Source organism: Maylandia zebra, unplaced genomic scaffold (genome assembly GCF_041146795.1).
Source record: "Maylandia zebra isolate NMK-2024a unplaced genomic scaffold, Mzebra_GT3a scaffold11, whole genome shotgun sequence".
Lineage (NCBI taxonomy): Eukaryota > Metazoa > Chordata > Actinopteri > Cichliformes > Cichlidae > Maylandia > Maylandia zebra.
The window spans coordinates 762743-774520 of NW_027490041.1; the positions used below are offsets into that span (position 1 = coordinate 762743).

General features: G+C 38.8%; 1 long non-coding RNA gene across 3 annotated transcripts; it reads left to right on the plus strand.

Annotated features, from left to right (window-relative positions):
• The first annotated feature begins 1699 nt into the window (after positions 1–1699).
• LOC143415892 (uncharacterized) lies at positions 1700–6272 on the plus strand. Of its 3 annotated transcripts, XR_013096317.1 has the most exons (4): positions 1804–1885; positions 2107–2187; positions 3275–4284; positions 4959–6272. It is a non-coding gene; the product is annotated as an uncharacterized LOC143415892 (long non-coding RNA). The 3 variants fall into 3 exon arrangements; XR_013096315.1 differs by lacking the exon at positions 2107–2187 and having other exon boundaries at positions 1700–1885; XR_013096316.1 differs by lacking the exon at positions 1804–1885 and having other exon boundaries at positions 2032–2187.
• Positions 6273–11778: the final 5506 nt, after the last annotated feature.

The window sequence follows — 11778 nt, forward strand, 5'->3', positions numbered from 1 at the left end:
GCCACTCATCGATCGAGCACATAGAGCGAATCGCCAGCATCCCAAACAAAGTCATCTTCCTCGGCCCATCATCTTGAGATTGCACTACTACCACATTGGTGAGGAAATTCTGCTGAAAGCTGCAGAGAACAAGAACCTGATGTATAAGGGTTTTTAAAATAAACATCCTCCCAGATTTCCCTTCCTCTGTTGGAAACGCAGAGCCGCATTTGCAAATATGAGAGGAAGACTACGTGGGATGACCGGCGTCAGGTACAGACTGCTATACCCTGCAAAGCTGTTAGTGACCCACGGTGATGTGAGGAAAAGCTTTACCGATCCCAAAGAGACCGTAGACTACGCGGAGAAGCACCTCTCCCACCCACCTTCAAATGTATTAAAAGCAAGGATATATCTATATGTCTAACGCTGACACAGCACTGTGTTTCTTCTTTTCCCTTTATATTCCATGTAAAGGTGAATATGGAGCGTTTATGGAGCTCGTTTATTGACCAGCTGTCAGTTAGAAGGTAAGAGTTACTAGGTTAACAGAGGTTAGCAGTAACAGTACGGGGAAGTATATTGTGTTGTTCTTTTGTTGGTTTTTATTTTATCCTACTTTACTTTGTTATTTTGATTTTACCTGTTGTGAGTGCTTCCCGTAATTCTCCTTTTTCTTGCGCCGCTGCGGCCAGAGTTCACAACATTACATATTTTTGTATCTATAAACAGGAAGCTGACACTCTCCAGACTTTATCAAAGGTGTGAGCGTCACAGCAGAGGCCTTTGTGTCAACGTAGCTGAAGACAAAACACAGAAACACATGAAGGAGATTTTCCTGGCCTGGATTTTATACAAATATTCTGCAGTACATCAAAAATGAAAGAAAACCATTAGTCAACATATGAACATCACCTCTGAAGTTACAGAGCTTTGATTGGAGACACAGCTGAGCGTTTTGCATTTTGCATAATTAATTACATAATTAATTATGTAACCATAATTAAATGGTTACATCATCTTTAAAGTCCCCAGAGATCAGGAAAAGGGCCTGAGGGTGCTGTGTTTGGAGTCTGCTGGTTACAGTGTGCAGGACCTCACAGGCTGCTGCAGCGTTAGCAGAGGGCGGGACATACACAGCTATCATAATCACGTGTGTAAACTCTCGTGGTAGATAGTACGGTCTCATGCTAACCGCTAGCAGCTCAATGTCCTTACAGCATAGCGTCTCTTTGATAGAGAAATGTACGGAAGAGGATTAGGGCCACTGGAAAAAAAAAAAAAAGAATTCTGACTTTAATCTCAGAATTCTGACTTTATTCTCAGAATTCTGACTTTTTTCTCAGAATTCTGACTTTTTTCTCAGAATTCTGAGATTAAAGTCAGAATTCTGAGAATAAAGTCAGAATTCTGACTTTTTTCTCAGAATTCTGACTTTAATCTCAGAATTCTGACTTTTTTCTCAGAATTCTGACTTTAATCTCAGAATTCTGACTTTTTTCTCAGAATTCTGACTTTTTTCTCAGAATTCTGACTTTAATCTCAGAATTCTGACTTTTTTCTCAGAATTCTGACTTTTTTCTCAGAATTCTGACTTTATTCTCAGAATTCTGACTTTTTTCTCAGAATTCTGACTTTTTTCTCAGAATTCTGACTTTAATCTCAGAATTCTGACTTTTTTCTCAGAATTCTGACTTTATTCTCAGAATTCTGAGATTAAAGTCAGAATTCTGACTTTAATCTCAGAATTTTGAGGTGGGCACCTGCAGGCTTCCAGCTTCGGTGACAGCGATGTGTCCAGTTTGGCAGGTGGAGAACTAGTTCACTAAATATGGTGGATATAAGTGACTTTTTGCGTGGCCGAGGGGTCCCCGAAGATGCTATTTTATTAATGGAAGAGCAGAAGGTGAGTAACAAAAAAGAGAAATAGTTTGGTGTCTCCTATTTTTACAGGAAAACAGTTACGGTTAGCTGTTAGCATGCTTGTTAGCTTATAATGTTATATAGGAATGAACGTGTTTCACGATGTTACAGTATACTAGGTGAATTGACGTTTTAACTGTTGTTGATCGCAGGATCATCCCAGATGGGTTCGTTGCATTTTATTTTATTGTTCTACTATTTCAGAGTTTTTCAAGGCAGTTAAGCGGAGCTGTGTTACAGATGCTAGCCGCCTGCCAATATCACTGATATATTTGATGTGTACAAGTAAGTTACACTTAGTACAGCGGAGGAGAGAAGCTGTAATGAATGTTTATGCGGATATTTCACTCAGAAAAATGGGTGGCGTTCATACACAGCCACCGACACAGCCCCGGTTGTTGTTCTGACGGTGGCCGACTGACGATCCCCTCACAACATGTTAGCTAACACAAACTAATGTAGTGCATGTAACTGTGTATACGTTAGTGGTACAGTGTCGGAAGAAATGAGCAAACCGTTTATAATGTCAGAATGACATCATCTTTCTCCTATATATAAAAGTGCTGGCTGAGGAGCGCTGCCGGGTTGAACTTTGACCTCGGAGTGACGTGACGTTTGTTCGCACAACCAATAGAAGTGCAGAAAGTCGCAAATCAGGCATATTGTTCGCATAAACACAAAAATAAATAACGAAATAATCCCGATATTGTGCCAAAGACTGATTTACAATGTTACTTTGTGTTCTATGTGTAATACCTTTGCTTAAATGACTAAATGGACTGTGTATTTATGACTCTGCGTTATAGTCTTACATACATAAGTAACATTCATATGTACAGATAAAAATGTACAGAGCTATGTACACAAGCGTGTACACAAAAGTCTACTGCTGATCGAGCTGCTCAGTGGTCGTACAGTCTCATGCAGAGAGCGTGGAGGTGTTGTCCATGGTGGATGTTAGCTTAGACAACATCCTCTCCTCCCCAGTCTGCTCAGTGGACTTTAGCAGACCGCTAAAGCTGGCCCTCCCGACCAGTTTGTTAAGTTTCCCCCTGTCCCTCTCTGCCATTCCACCACTCCAGCAGACCACAACATAAAAGACAGCAGACGCCACCACAGTGTCGTAGAACATCCTTAGAAGACGTACTACCTACATCATAACCAGAGGATTTATTATTTACTGAAAGGCTATGCCTTAGTTTGCTTCTTTCATTATTGTGTTTCGCCCTGCATAAAATAGATAGCTTTTCTGATAACTACAGTCAATACTCTCCTACTGGCATTAACGAGGCCTAAGAGGCTTAACTGTAATATTGCTTTGCAGCGTAAATGTTGCAGAAAATGACTGTCTTTTCTTTCTTCCTGTGTGCAGATTGACTGTGACGTCATAGCGCTGATGGATGACGCAACTTTGGCAAACTACATTCCCTCGTACGGAGACCGAATTGCCGTCTTCAATTTCTGCAAAAGCAAGCAACCACTGTCAAAAAGAAAACTAGGACTTCTGCAAAAAGTTCACCTCTCAAAGTGAGAGAAACAGTGGCTGACATGTCAGATTTGGATGACTTAATAAGACTGTATTTCAGACTTTCTTTCAGTAACAAAGAAATACTTTCAATTTTAGCACATAGTCATCAGACAATTATAAGTGTTCGAACTCTAAAGAGAATTTGTAAAAGACTTGGGCTTTTTAGAAGGAAGAATCAATCAAACTTGGAGGAAGTGCTAGCCTTTGTCCAACAAGAGATCATGACAAATGGACAGATGCAAGGTTATCGTTGGCTACATCTACGTGCAATTCAACATGGATTTGTGGTGTCACAAGATACTGTAAGATGCATAATCAAATTGCTTGACCCTCAAGGTGTGGAACTGAGACGAGCTCGACGGTTGAGAAGACGACAGTACAGCTGCAGAGGGCCAAATGCTCTCTGGCACATGGATGGCTATGACAAGTTGAAACCATATGGTATTGCTATCAGTGGCTGCATAGATGGTTTTAGCCGCTATGTTTTATGGATGGAGGCTTATACTACAAACAGTGACCCTAAATTGATTGCAAGTTATTTTCTGAAAACAGTTTCATGCATCAGCGGATGTCCAGAAAGGTTACGTGCTGACCGAGGTACCGAAAATGGTTGTGTCGAACAAATGCAGATGTTTTTACGGAGAAACCACACAGACAGTTTTGCAGGTGAGAAAAGTTTCCTTTACGGAAGAAGTACGGCCAACCAACGTATAGAAGGATGGTGGGCTACCCTACGCAAACAGAGTGCACAATTTTGGATGAACTTATTTCAAACTTTTCAGGATGATGGCCACTTCACAGGGGATTTTTTGGACAAAAGTCTTATCCAATTCTGCTTTCTCAATCTTATTCAGGTAAAAGCATGTGCTCATGCTATGTAATGTCTTAGCTGCATAAATAGAAAATATAAATATGGTTAGAACATTTTTTTTCTTTAAATTAAATATGAATTTTATTTCCATTTTAATATGTCTTGATGCATGCTCAATCAGCCAGGTAAGGAATGTTTTTTGACAGAACATTTCTCACACTGAAAACGCTACATCCAGATGAACAGAATCAACTTTTTGGGATTCCATTTTAATACTTTGATGGAATTGTATTCATGTTATCAGTGGAAGTAACTGCACCTTTCTCAGCACAGGTGCATGGAGCATTTTTTTTTTTTATTGCCACATGGTTTAAATTACTATGGAGTCTGTTACCTAGTGGTCCTTTGGGCACGGTTTCAGAAAGCAATCCTATCATTTGGTTAATTCTCTATTGAAAATTGATTGTAGAATCATTGCACACTGAGTATAAAGTGTTGGGCTATCTATTCAACAGCAGAATCATGCAGCACCATTCTGTGTCCATGTGCTGTTTAGTGAAAGTGCTCTTTTGTTGTTGCTGCTTGGTTTTACATTAATTAGAGGTCAGTTTCTATGTCTGTTGATTAATGAGTTAATAAGCCTCAACTTTGGCTAAATCTACTGGTACATGGTCTGTTTCATATACCAGTACTTATATTGTGTTGTTTTTCATGTAGGATGAACTTGATGAAGTTGTGAACACATGGAACTCGCACAAAATCCGGCCAAGTGGTAGTGCAGCATCGGGTCGACCAGTAGTAATGTACTCATTTCCAGAGCTGCACAGTGCTGAGGATAGACTGAAGCCTATTTCTATGGAGGATATCACTTTGTGTATGGAAGAGTGTAGCCCAAAAGGTCAACACCCCTGTGATGAAACAGTCTTTGAACTGTGTTGTCTGCTTATGGTAGAAAATGAATGGGATGCCCCAGGAGATCCACTTGGTGCTGCGGATCTGTACATTAGGTTAAGAGAAGAAATACTGCAAAGTATTTAAGGAACTTCAGTGTGTAAATGTACAAATAAATACAAAATATTTCTCTTTATCTTGATAACGTGATTTGATAGTAGGTGCCATGTCTTACAGGTACCTTTTATGCAGGTATTTCTGCACTGCATTAAATGAAAAATGTTTTTCTACATTCACACTACCATTAAACAGAAATGTTTATATATTACTTGAAAAAGCTGAATATTGTGATATTATCAATCAGTTATGAAACACATGTCAATCCTTTTAAAAGGCCATACATTAAACTGCATTTACAAATGTTATATTTTTGATTGAATCATAAGTGGTGTAAACCTGCCTACCAGTAAATTGCAATATAAATTTCTGTGTTTTGTTGCCAGACATGTGCATAGTATATAAAATATAAACTGACCAGCTCCCTGCTCATTGTTTTCTGTATCAACCTTTACTCTTAATATTCATGGCTGGAAACCCAGGCACCAGCATATGATATGCTAAGTGCCCGGGTTATCTGTGGTATGTTTCAGCAAACCATAGTAGCATTAACAATTCTAGGTCTTGACAACAGCATGTTTCTATAAACGTATCATTGTTAATATTTAAAGTCGTTATGCCTTTTGGGGAGCTTTTAGTGCAATTATATTAAAGCAAAGCTATTATAATCATTTACCCATATGAAGATCCATCACTTAATTATTAATGTATTTCACTTCTGTTAGTTGTAAGATATTTTAGCTGGTTTTTCATGTAAAATGACCACGAATCATTGCTATACTGATTCAGTGTTAGCTGTTGTATACAAGGCTCCTTCATGATATGAATCCTAAAATTATAAGAAACATACCAAAAATATTTTGACTTTTATTTGTAGTATCCCAGCAACAGTGCAACAAAACAGTTCCTGCAAGTGGAACCAAGTTATTGTCCCATTAAGTGCAACATGTTTTACATTTATATTTGTGTATCTTTATGAAATATTTGAAATTAAAAATAAATGGTATTCTTCCATGTTACTGAGCTCATGTGTGGCAGTCTCTTGAATTCTGGCATGTTCAAATAGATATGGAGTTTGATGAACATATTCAAAACAACAATACAAATGTACTGTGTACAGTAACATTTTATTGGAAAAAGTTTACAAGAAACCTGTTCTTTCCAATGCCAATAACATGGCTAAAACTCATAACCGTATAAGCTGCCCTGTAACAAGAATGACTCAACTTTTAAAACAAACTTATAGATCTCATATAGTCTTGTTATGCATCAGTATACATCAGTGACTTACTGTAAAGACCATGAACACTGGCTATTGTGGTATCACATATTCCTTCAGTGTCATCTATGGTATAGAAATAAAAACAAGTGTGAATGACTGAGAACATACATGCATACAAATAAAAATGCATAATTTCTGGCAGTAACAAGACATTTTTTCAGGTGTTAAGATTAATACTATATCTGAGAACATGACAATTTGGCATTACAAAAGGATGCCTGAATAATCACAGTACTTGACCACTGCACTGAAGTGTACAGTGTTTATTTATGATCTCAGTAATCAATAACCATCTTCAAAACAGACTGAATCCTTTAAGCAGCTTGAATCAATTTGATGGATGAATAACAGGTATGCTTAGAAACAATATGACATTAAGAAAATACTGGAATTTAAAAAAATATTTTCACCAACTTTATATGGAACCTTTGTAATCAACAACAAATGCCAAACTTTGATACCTTAACCTACCTTAACTAAAAATTGCATATACTGTAAAGCAAAATGTTTTCAGACATGACAAATGCTAAAGTATAAAATTGTACTTATTCCTTTTACAATACAGTGTTGCATAACAGCATTACTTTTACGTTATAACTATGTTCAGTTTTAGCCCTGACCTAATAAGAAAATACCATCTGAATGAATTAGTCTTACTACTAATTACTTACAAAAGTATTTGACTGTGCTGAGCTCTCACACCACACATGGTGCTTTAAAGAACGTTTAAGAGCAGTTTAATTATAGTTTATAGATCTTAAGTAATCTTTCTTCATGCTTTTGCTGAAGGTTTCTGTCTTACAGCTGGAAAGCTTGGATTTGGTGAAGACAGCTCTGGATATGGTAGTAAACAGTGTACCTGTTCGTTTTGTTTTGTGACTGTATTATGTAAAACTCAAAATGATAAAAGAAAATGAAATATTAGCCAAAACTAGACTTCTAACAGAGATGAGAAACTTCTCTCTAATTAAAAAAAGTATACTGTATAAGTTCAAAATACATAAAAATACATATTCCTAACATCTCTTTACAGTTATGCTCTAGTGTGCATGAGCAGTTCAAATGTAGCGCATTGCTGTGAGAGTCTAAACAATGTCCATCACCCAGACATTACTTTCAAGAACTGCATTAAATTCAGAACGAAAATCTGGGAAGTTTTCATAGCTGTTAGCTAGCTGCAGAACATTCCCACACGTGCGTCCGACTGGTCTTCTTGTAAACTCTGTCATATCTTGAAATTCCACATAAATACTGTTTGTTACTATAAGGTCAGATCCGGTGCAGAAACACATAAATTTCTGAAGTTTAATGTTATCCAGCTCTCTGATGAATCTTTTGAGATGATTTTTCACTTCTTTTTGTTGTGGAGTCAAATCCACAGCAAATTTCAGCAGCTGGCACACTTTTTTTGAAGTTGGTTGCAGTTCAGAGAATAACTTGGTCAGTCCCTCCGGACTGAGGGAGATATGGGGGTCGATGATCTCCCGCCAGCAGTCAATAACAAACATTGGTTTTTGGACAAGCTCTTTGTGTGCTATTTCATCAAGGATTGTAGGAAGAGTCTCAGCAGTGATTCTTTTTCTACAGCCATAACTGTCAAGAATTTCCACAAGATCATCCAAGTCAACTGCAGAGAAATCTTTTACTGCTTCCATCAAAACATCACATTCTTGGCTGCTGACAAACTGTAGAAAGTGTGCTTTAAGATCACTGTAAACACCACTGAAAAGCACTTGTTCCATAAAAGGGATTGCAAGTTTATTTGGAAAATACTGACATTCTTGGTAACCTTTCAGGAGTATTCGCCCAACTGCCTTCCATTTTTCAGCAGGAAAATCATGGCGAATGAATGGCACTTTAATGGTTGCACCTAGGGTGCATCGCTCATAAAATTCATGCCAGAAGCATGTGAGTACATCTCTTAGTATTCCTGATCCAGTGCCTGGTTCTTCTGTGTTGTCTGGAAGTATGCGCTTCACATTCAGTGTTTTGGTCAAAATCTCCTCATCAGAGAAAGCAGTAATCATGTCATGTAAAGTGTCAGTATGACGTATGGTGATTGTTATTATGTTCTCTGAATTAGGTGGACTGAGGGGTACAAGAAAACCCTCATAGACTAATGTGTCTTCTGTATCTTCTTCAGCATCAAAAATTGGACCAAAAGTAATTTCTGGATCATCTAAAATTTCTGAACCAGCGATGACTTCATCAAAATTACCCCTGACTTCCCCCACTTGCAATGGATTAATATCATTGCCACTGCTTTCTGAGACAAACACCACTTCAGATGTCTCGCTGGCATCTTCTTCAGGATCTTTTGGTTTTGTTGCAATGTAGAAGCGTAACATTGTCAGTCTCGCTGCCTCATACATATTGCCAATAGACTGGCAGGTATCATCAGTAAGGTGGTTCTGTTTAAAGTCCCAAACCTCAAACTCAAAATCTGTTTCACGTCCCTTAGGAGATATGCCATTAGGAAAAAAAAGTTTCTTTCCTTCCTGAAGAATATCTTTTAATCCAGCATCAGTGGCCATTTGAATTTTTCTAGTGCCACCTCCCTGCTTCGCTCTCACCTGTTTGGCTATTTTTCCATCACAATGTATCCATCCTATCTCAACATTGCGTGTTGCTTTTTGCTTCTTTGTCTGTCTTATTCCTGCATCTGTATGTGAAGTGTTCTCCTTTGGACTTTCTTTTCTGGTTTTCATTTTCTCACGAAGTTTTTGCAGAAGTCCTAGTTTTCTTTTTGACAGTGGTTGCTTGCTTTTGCAGAAATTGAAGACGGCAATTCGGTCTCCGTACGAGGGAATGTAGTTTGCCAAAGTTGCGTCATCCATCAGCGCTATGACGTCACAGTCAATCTGCACACAGGAAGAAAGAAAAGACAGTCATTTTCTGCAACATTTACGCTGCAAAGCAATATTACAGTTAAGCCTCTTAGGCCTCGTTAATGCCAGTAGGAGAGTATTGACTGTAGTTATCAGAAAAGCTATCTATTTTATGCAGGGCGAAACACAATAATGAAAGAAGCAAACTAAGGCATAGCCTTTCAGTAAATAATAAATCCTCTGGTTATGATGTAGGTAGTACGTCTTCTAAGGATGTTCTACGACACTGTGGTGGCGTCTGCTGTCTTTTATGTTGTGGTCTGCTGGAGTGGTGGAATGGCAGAGAGGGACAGGGGGAAACTTAACAAACTGGTCGGGAGGGCCAGCTTTAGCGGTCTGCTAAAGTCCACTGAGCAGACTGGGGAGGAGAGGATGTTGTCTAAGCTAACATCCACCATGGACAACACCTCCACGCTCTCTGCATGAGACTGTACGACCACTGAGCAGCTCGATCAGCAGTAGACTTTTGTGTACACGCTTGTGTACATAGCTCTGTACATTTTTATCTGTACATATGAATGTTACTTATGTATGTAAGACTATAACGCAGAGTCATAAATACACAGTCCATTTAGTCATTTAAGCAAAGGTATTACACATAGAACACAAAGTAACATTGTAAATCAGTCTTTGGCACAATATCGGGATTATTTCGTTATTTATTTTTGTGTTTATGCGAACAATATGCCTGATTTGCGACTTTCTGCACTTCTATTGGTTGTGCGAACAAACGTCACGTCACTCCGAGGTCAAAGTTCAACCCGGCAGCGCTCCTCAGCCAGCACTTTTATATATAGGAGAAAGATGATGTCATTCTGACATTATAAACAGTTTGCTCATTTCTTCCGACACTGTACCACTAACGTATACACAGTTACATGCACTACATTAGTTTGTGTTAGCTAACATGTTGTGAGGGGATCGTCAGTCGGCCACCGTCAGAACAACAACCGGGGCTGTGTCGGTGGCTGTGTATGAACGCCACCCATTTTTCTGAGTGAAATATCCGCATAAACATTCATTACAGCTTCTCTCCTCCGCTGTACTAAGTGTAACTTACTTGTACACATCAAATATATCAGTGATATTGGCAGGCGGCTAGCATCTGTAACACAGCTCCGCTTAACTGCCTTGAAAAACTCTGAAATAGTAGAACAATAAAATAAAATGCAACGAACCCATCTGGGATGATCCTGCGATCAACAACAGTTAAAACGTCAATTCACCTAGTATACTGTAACATCGTGAAACACGTTCATTCCTATATAACATTATAAGCTAACAAGCATGCTAACAGCTAACCGTAACTGTTTTCCTGTAAAAATAGGAGACACCAAACTATTTCTCTTTTTTGTTACTCACCTTCTGCTCTTCCATTAATAAAATAGCATCTTCGGGGACCCCTCGGCCACGCAAAAAGTCACTTATATCCACCATATTTAGTGAATTAGTTCTCCACCTGCCAAACTGGACACATCGCTGTCACCGAAGCTGGAAGCCTGCAGGTGCCCACCTCAAAATTCTGAGATTAAAGTCAGAATTCTGACTTTAATCTCAGAATTCTGAGAAAAAAGTCAGAATTCTGAGAAAAAAGTCAGAATTCTGAGATTAAAGTCAGAATTCTGAGAAAAAAGTCAGAATTCTGAGAAAAAAGTCAGAATTCTGAGATTAAAGTCAGAATTCTGAGAAAAAAGTCAGAATTCTGAGATTAAAGTCAGAATTCTGAGAAAAAAGTCAGAATTCTGAGATTAAAGTCAGAATTCTGAGATTAAAGTCAGAATTCTGAGAAAAAAGTCAGAATTCTGAGAATAAAGTCAGAATTCTGAGAAAAAAGTCAGAATTCTGACTTTATTCTCAGAATTCTGAGATTAAAGTCAGAATTCTTTTTTTTTTTTCCCCTGTGGCCCTAATCCTCTTCCGTAGAAATGCCCAGAGTTACACCATCTATCGTTCACAAACACAGCCAGACCCCCTCCTCCCTTCTTACCACTCTCCGCTGTTCTGTCATAAGAGGCTCAGCAGCTAAAGCAGCACACCTGGGTCTCCCAGCCTATTAAAAGCAGCCCTTTGCTTCACCTGCTTCACTAAACATTATTATTTTAAGCAGAGTGGTGTGATTTATGTAGGCATTGCTGTGTGACAGGATGACTTTTCTTGCACACCCACCAAATGAGGGCGCACATGCTTCCACGCCCACTGGTGACTGCACACATCCTTTCAAGGAAGCATTTCATTCATCCCTAACAAATGGAACAAAACACTGTGCAGCGTGTTCAGGTTTGAACGTGGCCCTGGCCTCTCTCTGCATCCACCTGGCACATGCAACACACATCCACTCCCTGCTGAACTGCTTGTATTT